This window comes from Orcinus orca, chromosome 1, assembly GCF_937001465.1.
Source record: "Orcinus orca chromosome 1, mOrcOrc1.1, whole genome shotgun sequence".
In the NCBI taxonomy this organism is placed as follows: Eukaryota; Metazoa; Chordata; class Mammalia; order Artiodactyla; family Delphinidae; genus Orcinus; species Orcinus orca.
The window spans coordinates 175422803-175435678 of NC_064559.1; positions in this window are offsets into that span (position 1 = coordinate 175422803).

Here is a 12876-nt window from a genome sequence, read left to right on the forward strand (position 1 = left end):
GGCAGAGAGAAGAGAAACCTTGCTTAAGCTGCCTTGTCCACAGGATTCCTCTTTCCTTCATTCTGAAAATACCTAGTTCCAACTGTGATGAAAAGGAAGAGGAATTTGTGAAAGTTACCAATACTGTACCATCACATTGATGTGGGACCTCTTGCCAGGAGCTCATGGCAGACAGTGACCTGGTGCAGTGGAAAGCACAAGACTTTAGGGTCAGTCAGAATTGCATTCTGTTACTTTCTTGCTGGGTAACCTTGGGAAAGTTACTCAACCTCTCTGAGTCTTGATTTCCTCAATTGATAAATAGGGATAATAATAATAATGATAATGTCTACATCATATGTTTGTTTTGAGGTCTAAATTTGCTGACCAATGTATATAAAAATATAATATTTATTGAGTGCTTATTATGTGGTAGGTCATGTTTAAGTGCTTTATAAGCATAATATGAACTCACATAACCCTATGAGTTGTGTACTTCCATTGTCCGTGCTTTATAGATACAAAACTGAGACTCAAAGAGTGTGAGTAACTTGCCCACACTGGTAAATAGCAGAGCCAGGATTTGGACCCAGGCAGTCAGGCTCCAGTTCACATGTACTTAACTACCAAGCCATGATGCCATATGGAGTAGGGCTGAATAAAGAATAGCTATTATGATCATAGTAATTTAGTATTAAATGCTTTTTATATCCATGGTGTTAATTGTTAATTATTAGCATATTTGGATGCAACGTTTATCCCTTTTGTTCCTATTTCTTCCACAGCCATGGCAACAAAGGGCCTTGTGCTCACTACAGCAGAGCATCCTGTCTTTGTCCAACCCAGCCCAGAACATCAGTCTCTGCAAATAACAAAAGATGTGGCCACTCGGCCGCCTGTCGTGTACCCCCACCAGAACACTGAGAAAGGTTGAGGCCTCTCCAACTGGAACTGAACTAGGAGAGCAGCAGACAGGTACTACATATCGGCTGACTGGGAGCAGGGCTTACAAAAGAGAGGTCATGCTTAATAAACCTGATTAATTTCTTTGAGTGGCAACAATGTAATCAGACAGGAGTGAAAGGAGGGATAGTAATTTATCCTAATTCCAAAGCACAGGAGTGCAGCTAAAACCAACACACAGATTTTATGGAGATGCTGCTGGGGCCTGGAGGGTTCTGGTGGCATTCAGCCTTGGGGACAGCCAGAGGGAAACTCAGTGAGTTGCTCACAGTGACCTAGTGAAGAGGAAGCCCAGAGCAGGGACAGAGCACAACCTGCCTAAGCCATCTAACCTAGACACAAATCTGCCTGTTAATTCCCTTCCAGTGGCTTCCTGCCACCTATATATAATAATGTGGATGATAATAAAACAATGATGGCAGCATTTATTTGATATCTACTATGTGTACGGTACTATACAAAAAGGAAGCTGAGGCAGAAAGCTTAAGAAACCTACCCAGTCACATACGTATTAACACACAGCTGGGCCTCCAACCCAGTCTGCTCTCACATTCCAGTCCATTTGCAACTGTGTTTAATGATGCGTCTCTTCCATCAGACAGGAAGCCCCTCTGTAGCAGGAACTGATTCAACCTTTGCTCCTTTAGCCCTCAGCAGATGGAAATGCTGAAGCTCCTACGTCCTCTGTGCTTCTCTTTCTGAACACTCTTCCCTGGGTGAGCTCATCCTTGCTTTTGGCTTCAGGTCCCACCTCCTGGAGGAAGACTTCTAGAGAAGAGAGTCTAGAAGACTCCCTAACCTCTGACGCACCCCAGATGAGCACCCCAGTCTGAGCCCATCATATAAATTCCTTCCTTCTTGCCAGTAACTGGTTTAGGAATGGGGTTATACCCAGTGAGACTAAGAGGACACTTGCTGGGGGGCTTCTGGGAAAGGTTTTCTCACTCCTAGGAGAGAATCACTGGAAGCAACATGCCCAGTGGCTCTCTTCCTGGGAATGTTGTCAAGTCTAGATATGTCCTGGACCTACTGAAGCTGGTGTGCTCCCAAGCTGAGAATGGAGCCAACAGCAGGGATGGCAGAGTGGAGAGCTGGAAGGAGTCTTTGTCCTTGAGGGCATGAGTGCCCTGCCATCCCTGGAGGCCACCCTAATGCTGAACAAGGGAAATTAAATATTGTCGCTGCTGAAGCTATTGAGAGTGGGCTTTCTGATATTTTGTGGTAGAAAGCATCCTTACTAATATAACCAGGGCAGCATTACGACTTTTGTGGGCCCCTTCCTACAGAACAATTTCTTTCTTTTTTTTTGCGGTATGCAGGCCTCTCACTGTTGTGGCCTCTTCCGTTGCGGAGCACAGGCTCCAGACGCGCAGGCTCAGCGGCCATGGCTCACAGGCCCAGCCGCTCCGCGGCATGTGGGATCCTCCCAGACAGGGGCACGAACCCATGTCCCCTGCATCGGCAGGCGGACTCTCAACCACTGCGCCACCAGGGAAGCCCAAACAATTTCTTTTTTAATTATGTTTTATGACTGCATTGGTATAAAGATGAATATATTAATATTATCTATTAAAACATCTTTATTAAAACTTTTTTCTGGGACTTCCCTGGTGGTGCAGTGGTTGGCAATCTGCTTGCCAATGCAGGGGACACGGGTTCAAGCCCTGGTGTAGGAAGATCCCACATGCCGCGAAGCAACTAAGCCCATGTGCCACTACTACTGAGCCAGTGCTCTAGAGCCCACGAGCCACAACTACTGAGCCCACGTGCCACAACTACTGAAGCCCACGCACCTAGAGCCCGTGCTCTGCAACAAGGGCAGCCACCGCAGTGAGAAGCCTGCACACCACAACGAAGAGTAGCCCCCGCTTGCTGCAACTAGAGAAAGCCTGCGCGCAGCAATGAAGACCCAAGGCAGCCAAAAAAAAAAAAAGAAATAGAAGTGTCTTTAAAAAAATAAAATAAAATAAACTTTTTTTCTGATTTAAAGGAGATTAAAGCATTTTTTTTTTGAGGAGCCCTAAGAGTATTGGGGCACTAATAGGCCTACCCATGCCTAGTAGATAGACTGGTCCTGGATACGACTCCCAAATAGTCATGTCCAGGCCATACCTCCCTTTTGACCTTCAAACCTGCATACCCCACTGCTTATTGGATAGTTCCACTTGAGTGTCTTACCTCAAATTCAGCATACCTAAGGCTGAACACACAGTTTCTCCCACACCTTTTCTTTGTCCAGTGTTCCCTGTCTGAATGAACTATGTACTGACCAGCTAGTTGCACCAGCCAGAAACGTGGGACCTCAACTTCTGCCTCACCCTGTGTCCAATCTATCACCAAATGCTGTCACTTTCCCTCTTAAAGGGCTCTTAAAAGCATTTATTTATTTCCCTCTCCATTCCTTTTTTTTTTCTTTTATTTATTTGACCGTTCCATGTGGCATGCAGGATCTTAGATCCCCAACAGGGGATTGAACCCGTGCCCCCTGCAGTGGAAGCACAGAGTCCTAACCACTGGACCACCAGGGAAGTCCCTCCATCTACACTCCTACCTCCACTGCTATTGTCCTAATCCATGTTACCTGGATTACTGCCATGGACCCTAATGCTCTCCCTACACTCTCCCTGTAATCTTTTATCTACATGTCCTCAGAAAGAGTTTTTTCAAACTGCAAACCTGATTCCGTCATCTCCCTGGTTAAAACCTGATGGCTTCCTGTTGCTCTTATGACATAGACCCAAACCTTCAGCGAGGCCTCCGAGGCCCTGCCTAGCATAGCCCCTGCCTCATCTTACCCTTCTCTCCTCTTACTCTGGGCTTCAGCCACATGATCTTCCCTTAGCACCTCAAACGCAAAGGCTCCATCCTGCCATTGGATCTTTGCACATGCTGTTCTTCCATTTTCTAGTCCTCTCTCAGCTCAAATGTGCTTTCTCAAGGAGGCCTTCCCTGACTCCTAGGAAGGTCAAGTGTCACTATGTGGTATTGGGCAAGTTTCTTAATTGCTTGGTGCCTCTGTTTTCTCATCTGTAAAATGAAGATGATAGTAATGCCTAACTCAGGTTTGTTGTGAGGATTAAGTAAAATGCTGCATGGGAACCACCCTGAGGCCGGACTGGTGCAGTGCTCTTCTTGGACAATTGTCCTGCCCTCTGGCTAGCTTTCTAGATGAGGACAGTAGTGGAGAGACCCCGCCCCCACCTCCACTAACTCTAGTTCGTGATATTGGGGTGAGACAGACCCTAAAATGTTAGGGCTTCAAGAAAGAGCATCTACACAAGGGCACTCAAAGATTTCTGAGTGTCTTGAATGAGACCAAGGAGCTAGTTGTGCCAGGAAGTCATTGACAATGCCTGAGGTTAGGGTGGGGTGCTCAGAGAGAGGGAGACATCAAGGGAACCCTCAAAGGTCAAGGAGAGAGGAAAGGTCATTGGGAGCACACCACAGTTTTGTCAGATCTCTGAGTGGCCCAGAGCCCTGAGAATGAAGGACATTGGTTACCATGGGGTCTCTATGTTGGGTAAACCTAGGCTCCCATCCCACCCTGTCACTTGTGGGCTGGAAGATGGGGAAGTCATTTCACTTCTCCTTGCCTCAGTTTCCTTATCTATAAAATGGAGCTAATAATTTACTTTTTAGATTGATAGGAGGATTAAATGGGACTGTATTAACTTGCTTGGGCTGACATAACAAAGTAGCACAAACTGGGTCGCTTTTTATTTTTTTGCGGTACGTGGGCCTCTCACTGTTGTGGCCTCTCCCGTTGTGGAGCAGAGGCTCCGGACGCGCAGGCTCAGCGGCCATGTCTCATGGGCCCAGCCACTCCGCGGCACGCAGGATCCTCCCGGACTGGGGCACGAAACCGTGTCCCCTGCATCGGCAGGCGGACTCTCAACCACTGCGCCACCAGGGAAGCCCTGAACTGGGTGGCTTAAACAACAAATTTGTTTTCTCATAATTCTGGAGGCTAGAAGTCTGAGATCAAATTTTCTGTAGGATTGATTGCTTTTAAGGGCTCTCTCCTTGGCTTATTGATGGCCATCTTCCTCCTATGTCTTCACATGGCCTTTCCTCAGTGTGTGTCTCTGTCCTAATCTCTTCTTATAAGGACGCCAGTTATATTGGATTAGGGCTCACCCATGTGACCTCATTTTAGCTTAACTACCTCTTTAAAGACCCTATCTCCAAATACAGTCTCATTTCAAGGTACTGGGCATAAGGACTTCAGCATAGGAATTTTGGGGGCACACAACTTAGCCCATAACAGCGATGTAGACATAGGTTAAGTAACCAGCACGCAGCAAGGGCTCAGTAATGCTAACTCTTTTTTCTCTGTCATGGTAAAAGCAGACAATGGCAATGCACTCAGCCCCAGAACTCCACAGATAAATGTGGCTTTAAGCCATTTGGTGCCTGTGACTTTCCCAAACACTGGAGGCAAGGACTTGGCTCTTCCTCTCTCCTCCTTGGGCTGGGAATTTTGATAAATCACATCGTGTCCAAAAGCAATTGGGAACTCTGGGAGTTATTTTTAGTATATTGACTTAGCTAAAAAAATCTAAAACATTACACTGCCAATCACCAAAGCAATTCTACTCCGACAGTATCTGCTTGCAGCCTTTGCTAAAATGAACCTATAATTGATTTGAGTAAGGTAGCCCAAACTCAACCCACTAACTAATCAGTGTTTACCAAGTGTGAGTTTTTGTGCCAGATGCTGTGGAAGACACAAAGAAATCCAGGACACAGTCCCTGCCTCAGGACCTAGAGGCTTTGATTGGGATGTTAGCTCCTGTCTGGAAAAGAGAATAGAAAGCAGCCCCTGATGTGAGTGAAATGAAGGATCAGATAGAGTTTGATGTGCCTGTGGGACATCCAAGTGGAGCTGCCCAGGGGCCGGTTGGATGGACACCCGTGGAGCTCCAGAGGCTGGTCTGGTGATATAGGTGTGGGAGTCATTATAATAGAGATGAAGCCACGGGGAAGGGTGGTAGCTTTGAGGGATGGTATGGTACATGTGGAGAGAAGAGGGCCAAAACTAAGTCCCAGTTTCATGGGAGAGAAATCTGACTGGCCCAGCTTGAGTCCAGTCAGCTGGGGTTAAGGGGTTAGAGTCAAGTCAGATAAACATGGCTTCCAGGGCCTCAGGGCTCCAGCTGTGTAGGTGGATTGGGGAAAGGCGATTCTCAGGGAAGGCAGTTGGTGAGCTGAGTTGGCATCAAAAAGATGGTTACCAGAGAGAGCATGCACTGATGGAGTTGGCACTCACATTGAGTAAACACTCAACAAACATATGCAGAATCAGTGAGTATATTAGCAAGTCAATGAATTAATGAAGGGATGAGTAATCCTGCCACAGACTTTTTGGTAACACTATTTTTTCTTTTTTTTGGCAGTGCCACGTGGCCTGCAGGATTTTAGTGCCCTGACCAAGGATTGAACCTGGGCCCCTGGCAGTGAAACTGCCGAGTCCTAACCACTGGACCACCAGGGGACTCCCAGTAACACTATTTTTTAAAACTGATTTGCAGTTCACACACTATAAAATTTTCAGGAATTCCCTGGCGGTCCAGTGGTTAGGACTCAGCGCTTTCACTGCTGGAGGCCCGGGTTTGATCCCTGGTCGGCGAACTAAGCCATGTGGTGTGGCCCCCCCAAAAAATTAATTTTAAATTGTACAGTTCAGTGGTTTTTAGTATTACCACATATATTTGATTTCGTGCTTCCTTCCATGAGACACAGATTTGAGTAGAGTCCTCTGTGGACATAGAGTACCAGTATGACTTCATGTTTAGTTTCCCTTACACAGAAGGCAGTTTGAGGAAAGGAACCCCTTCACTTCTTTGGAGGATGCCCAAGGACAGGAGCTGGAGAAGGCCCAATGTGGGAAAGCTACAGAAGGGCAGTGAGGAGTCCCAAAGTTGCACACAGCATTATTGCACAGTGTCACTGCCCCCAACCCATCTGTGAGGCTGCAGCAGGCAGGATGTGCAACCAGATGGCCCTGGACAAGGAAATACCCATGGACAGCAAGACCTTCCTCAACAGTGGAGGCTGGGACATTCAGAGAGCATGGACGGGCTTGGAAAGAGTTCGTATTTATTCCTTTATCCCCTCTGTTGGAAGAGTAATGGACCCTCAAAGATATTCACATCCTAATCTCTGGAACCTGTGACTGTGTTCTGTTATATAACAAAGGGGAATCAAGGTTGTTAATTAGCTGATTGATTATCCTGGTGGGTCCAGTGTAATCACAAGGGTCTTTAAAAGTGGAAGATGGAGGCCAAAGAGGAATCAGAGTCAGAGAGGGAGGTGTGACAATAGAAGCAGAAGCTGAAGTGATTCTGTGTGAGAAGTGATTCAACCATCGCTGGCTTTGAAGATAGGAAGGAGCCACATGTCAAGGAATGGGGCTGCCTCTGGCAGATGGAAAAGGCAAGGAAATGGATTCTCCCCATTTCCACAGTCCTGCCAATCAGTCAGTTGATTTTAACCCCGTGAGACCCTTGTCAAACTTCTGATCTCCGGAACTGTAAGATAACAAATTTGTGTTGCTTTAAGCTACTAATTTTGTGGTAATTTGTTACAGCAGCAATAGGAAACTAACACACCCTCCTAGATAACTAAAAGGGACAACAGCAAGATTCACTTTTAGATCTTCGTTTCTTTTTATTCCTTTTGAGTAGTCTCTATTTTCTCTAAGATCTGCTCTTTTGTCCTCCTGGTCCCCATTTTCCACTCTAGGCAGAGGACCTTTTGGGATGTTGCTGAGTCCTCGATCCCAAGAACATGCCTACCCAAATCCATTTGTCCTTCCAAGGCCTGTCCCCAAATGCCACCTTCTGCTTGAAGCCCTCATCATTTTCCCCAGTGAATACGATTTCTCCCTCTCAATCTCTGCACCACACCCCTCGCTGTGACACCTCTACATTCATGACTCGACTCTTCTAGGAGTCTACAATTATTTTTCCTTTGCTATTTTAAAATGCCAGGGACTTCCCTGGCAGTTCAGTGGTTGAGACTCCACACTTCCACTGCAGGGCGGTGTGGATTTGATTCTTGGTTGGAGAACTAGGATTCTGCATGCCGCATGGTACGGCCAAAAAAGTAAAAATAAAGCCAGCCTTTGTAATCAGGGGAAGTCATGTATGGATGTCCCTCATTATCTGTGGGGGATTGGTTCCGGGACACCCCGACCTCCCCTGTGTGTACCAAAATCCATGGATGCTTAAGTCCCTTATATAAAATGGCAGAGTACAGTCAGCCCTCCAATTCCACGGATGTGGAACCCGTGGCTTTTGGGGGGCTGACTGTACTTGGTCCTCAGTTTCGAGAGAGAGCTCAGCACAAGATAAAGAACAGAGATATGTTTCCTTAGGACTCTAATTTAGCTGTTTCTTGCCCCTGCCAGCAGATGAAGTCAACCACCATGAAAAGACAACAATTAATCCCATGCTGAAGGCCAGCTAGTGGCTGATTCACTCACTGTGTTGGCTATCTCTTGTGCCCACCTCATATCCTCTTGGTCCTGTTTTGTTTTTTTTTTTGCAGTACGCGGGCCTCTCACTGTTGTGGCCTCTCCCGTTGCGGAGCACAGGCTCCGGACGCGCAGGCTCAGTGGCCATGGCTTACGGGCCCAGCCGCTCTGCGGCATGTGGGATCTTCCCGGACTGGGGCACGAACCCGTGTCCCCTGCATCGGCAGGCGGACTCTCAACAACTGCGCCACCAGGGAAGCCCCTCTTGGTCCTGTTTTGACACCATCATTGCTGGGGAAGCAGCTTCACACATGTGTCATGTAACAGCACCTCACCTAAGCTCCTCCAGGCATCTCTCTTTCCTTCTCAGGCTTCTGTAGGAACCACCTGGCACTCACACTGGTGCTTCTGGAAGTGTGAGGGTACTAACAACTCATGAGAAAACCCTTGACCCAACAGGATAGGAGTTGAAGGATAAATTCTCCCCTCCTCTGGCCTATGGGCAGACAATTTTGAGGTGGTTTTCACAGTTCTTCAGAAGGTTCCAGCACGATCAAGCCCCAGTTTCCACAGCTGTGATCAACTCAAGTATGGACCCTTGAATTAGCTTTCCCTTCTGTGTTTCCCTATCCCTAGTCACCCCCTTTGGTCCCTGGGATTACTTCCTGCAGTGAACTACTTGCCCCTGAACAGTAATCTCAGGCTGTACCTTCTGGGGGAATCCAGCCTAAGGTGTCCACCTTGTGGCTAGAGTCATAGCTGTACCACATGACTGGACTGACCAATAGGTGAACAGCCCAAAGCCATTTTGAGTGTCAGCCTTGTAGGTCTGACCCAGATACAGAGTCTGTAGGAATCACCTATCTTCATATATCACTTCATCTAGATGCAGCAGCCTCTGAGGTCCCTTTTTAAAACACATTTTAAGGACCAAGTAAGCCATCGACAATTTCAACAAAGGCAGAAAGAGCCCCAGGCTATTCCTTACTATTTTGGAATCTTCTGTATTTTATTGCATGTATCAGGTACTCAATCTAAGTAAACTGAAATACCATACCTATTACACAGTTCCCTTCACGTGTTTCCAGAGAAACGTGTTTCTATTCCTGCCTAACACAAACAGTATGGTGAAATAATAATAATACTTTTGAGTATTTATTATGTTCCAGAACGAAGTGCTTTATAAACATTATCATAGTTATTAACAACCTCCCCTTGTAATAGATACTATTATTAACGCCATTTATGGATGTGAAAATGGAGGCTCTGAGAGGTTAAGTAATTGCCTAAAGTTGTACAGCAAGTAAGTAGTAGAGCCAGGATTCAAATTCAGCATTCTGACCCCAGAGCGCAATGACAATGATCTACTGTCATGAAAAGAAAGACTACTGGAATAGATCAATGGAATAGAATTGAGCGCCCCCCAAAAACCCATACACCTGTGGTCAATTGATTTTTGACAAGGATGCCAAGAGTATTCAGTGGGGAAAAAATAGTTTTTTCAGTAAATGATGCTGGGGCAATTGAACGTCAACAGCAAAAGAATAAACTGGACCCCTAACTCTCACCATATAAAAAATTATCTCGGGCTTCCCTGGTGGCGCAGTGGTTGAGAGTCCACCTGCCGATGCAGGGGACGCGGGTTCGTGCCCCGGTCCGGGAAGATCCCACATGCCGTGGAGCGGCTGGGCCCGTGAGCCATGGCCGCTGAGCCTGCGCGTCCGGAGCCTGTGCGCCGCAACGGGAGAGGCTACAACAGTGAGAGGCCCGTGTATCGCCAAAAAAAATAAAAATAACTCAAAATGGATCAAAGACCTAAATGTAAAACTCTTAGAAGAAAATATAGTATAAATATTCTTGATGTTGGATGAGGCAATGGTTTATTGGATATGACACCAAAAGCTCAAGCAACAAAAGGGAAAAAAAACCCAGATAAATTGGACTTCATCAAAATTAAAAATTTTTGTGATTCAAATTACATTCCCAAGAAAGTGAAAAGACAGCCACAAAATGGAGAAAATGTTTGCAAATAATATATCTGATGAATCTAATGTCCAGAATAAATAAATAACTCATAACTCAAGAACAAAAAGACAAATAACCCAATTTTTTAAATGGGCAAAGGATTTTTTTCTGTGTGGAAGAAATCTAAATATATTCATAGGGCTTAAAATTTTTTTTAATTTATTTTTTAGTGTGATGCACTTTATTTCCTAGACTATTCAAATTTATTGGGGTTTGGGTCAGTTTAACATGATTATTTTTTATTATTTATTTATTTTTATTTGGCTGCACTGTGTGGCTTGTGGGATCATAGTTCCCTGACCAAGGATTGAACCTGGGCCCATCCAAGCCCTAACCACTGGACCACCAGGGAATTCCCATTACATTATTATTTTTTTATTGAAGTATAAGTATAGTTGATTTACAATATTATATTAGTAACGGGCAAAGGATTTGAATAGACATTTCTCCAAAGCAGCTCAGTATCATTAGTCATTAGGGAAATGCAAATCAAACTCACAGTGGGATACCACTTTACATCTCCTAGGATGGCTATAATAGTTTTTAAAATGGAAAATAGCAAGTGTTGATGAGGGTATGGAAAAAATTGGAACCTTCATACATTGGTGGTGGGAATATAAAATGGTGCAGCTGCTGTGGAAGACAGCAGTGTTGTAATAATAATAATTGCTATCATTTTTTGACCACTCTCCATGTGCCAGGCACTGGGCTGATTGCTTTAAATGCTTCATCTCTTTAAACCCTCAAAAAAGCCAATGAGGTTCAGTATAGGAAACAGAAACCATTCAAATGGAACAAAAAGGAACTTAATGTGGGGAATTAGATGCTTACAAAAGAGCACCTGTAGGATGAGAAAAATCTAGGATAAGCCTCAAGGAATGATCCTCAGAATACTGAAGAAGTGACTTGCCACGGAAGTTACTCTGTCACAATAAGGTAGGTGGGGAATCAGAAGGCTGTCACTGGAATCATTGAGTTTGAGAACACATAATTGTAGATGTATTCTGAGGACCAGGAAGCTGCTGTAGCTGTTGCCACAATGGCTGTTTAACTCATCAAGCTGATGACTGGTCATTGGAACAAGTAGTCCAGTTATCACCTTTGCTGCTACTATTTTTTGACCCCCACTATGCAGACTGGAACTGGAATAGTGCTGTGGTAAAACTCCATGTTACCATAACCTTGAAAACAGCCAAAAGCCTAAGTTGACTTCCATTTTATGTAAGTGCGTTAATTAATGGAACCCAATTCTCATCCAGAACCCTAGCTGCAAGGACATTTGGGAAACATAGTTATCTCTGTGGTACAGAAGGCGTGCTAGAGGGAGACAAAAATGGATTATGAGTGAAATTGACTAAATCCTGATGTATCTGCTCTTCAGGTGAAAAAATGAAAGGCTTATAAGCATCAGCTACTTTGTCCAAGGTCATGCAGTCAGTCGGTGGCAGGGTTGGGATTTGAATCCAGATCTGTTTTCCCAAGACCCATATACCTTAGAAGACTATCCTCCTGGGTTTCTGTTTGTGAGTGGGGAGTGGGAGCACTGAGACCATGGTGAATAGACACTTTCCCAGCATCCTGACTGAGCATAAACCATTGTAATAGGCACGCAGTTATCATGTGTACCCTAGAGCACATCAGAGGTGACATGTATGACGCTCTCTAGAGAGAAGGGCTCAATAATTTGTAAAGGCTATTGAAGAAACTGTGCAAAATATTTTTTTTTCTTTTCTCATTCAAAAGACAGCAGGCTTTGTGCTTTGATGCTTTGGGAGAGGTTTGGGACAAACCTTCCTGGCTTCTCTTTCCATTGAGAGAATAAGGCTGGAGGAAAGAGACGTGTCCCCCAAACTAAAAAGAGATTCTGTTGGTGTGGAGGAAGGAGAGGCCTGTGTTTTCCCCAAGTAAAAGGGCCTCTACCCTCCCCTCCAGAGGTGGCAGGACTCTGAGGGCGTGGCTGTGTGGTCATCCCAAGACTATGGGCCTAGGCATAGTCCTATACCCCAAGCAGGGCAGGAAGCAGCCGAGTGGCAGATCTGAGAGGGTTTGTGAGCTGTGCCTTCACAGAGACAAGCCATATGGGCAAGGGACTGATCACTGATAACCAGAGGGGACTTCTGGACACTTTGGCCCTGGAATCTTCATGTAACCCCACAAAGGTTACACAGGTTAAGTTTCCTACATGCCCATTAGGAAGTTGCTTTATAGAAAATAAAGAAATGTGACATCTCTTTGAGGAGACAGAGACTTACCAGTACAAAAAGGCTTTATACAGATCTACTCTCCTCCTCAGACTTCACTACAATCCCAACCCCCCCAACAACTCAGCAAAAGGAAGATTTGTATGTAACTATTTAGTAGTATTGGATCATTGCTGTTTCTTTCAAGTACTGTATGTCTCTGAAATAAAAGAATAAAAATATGCATATAAT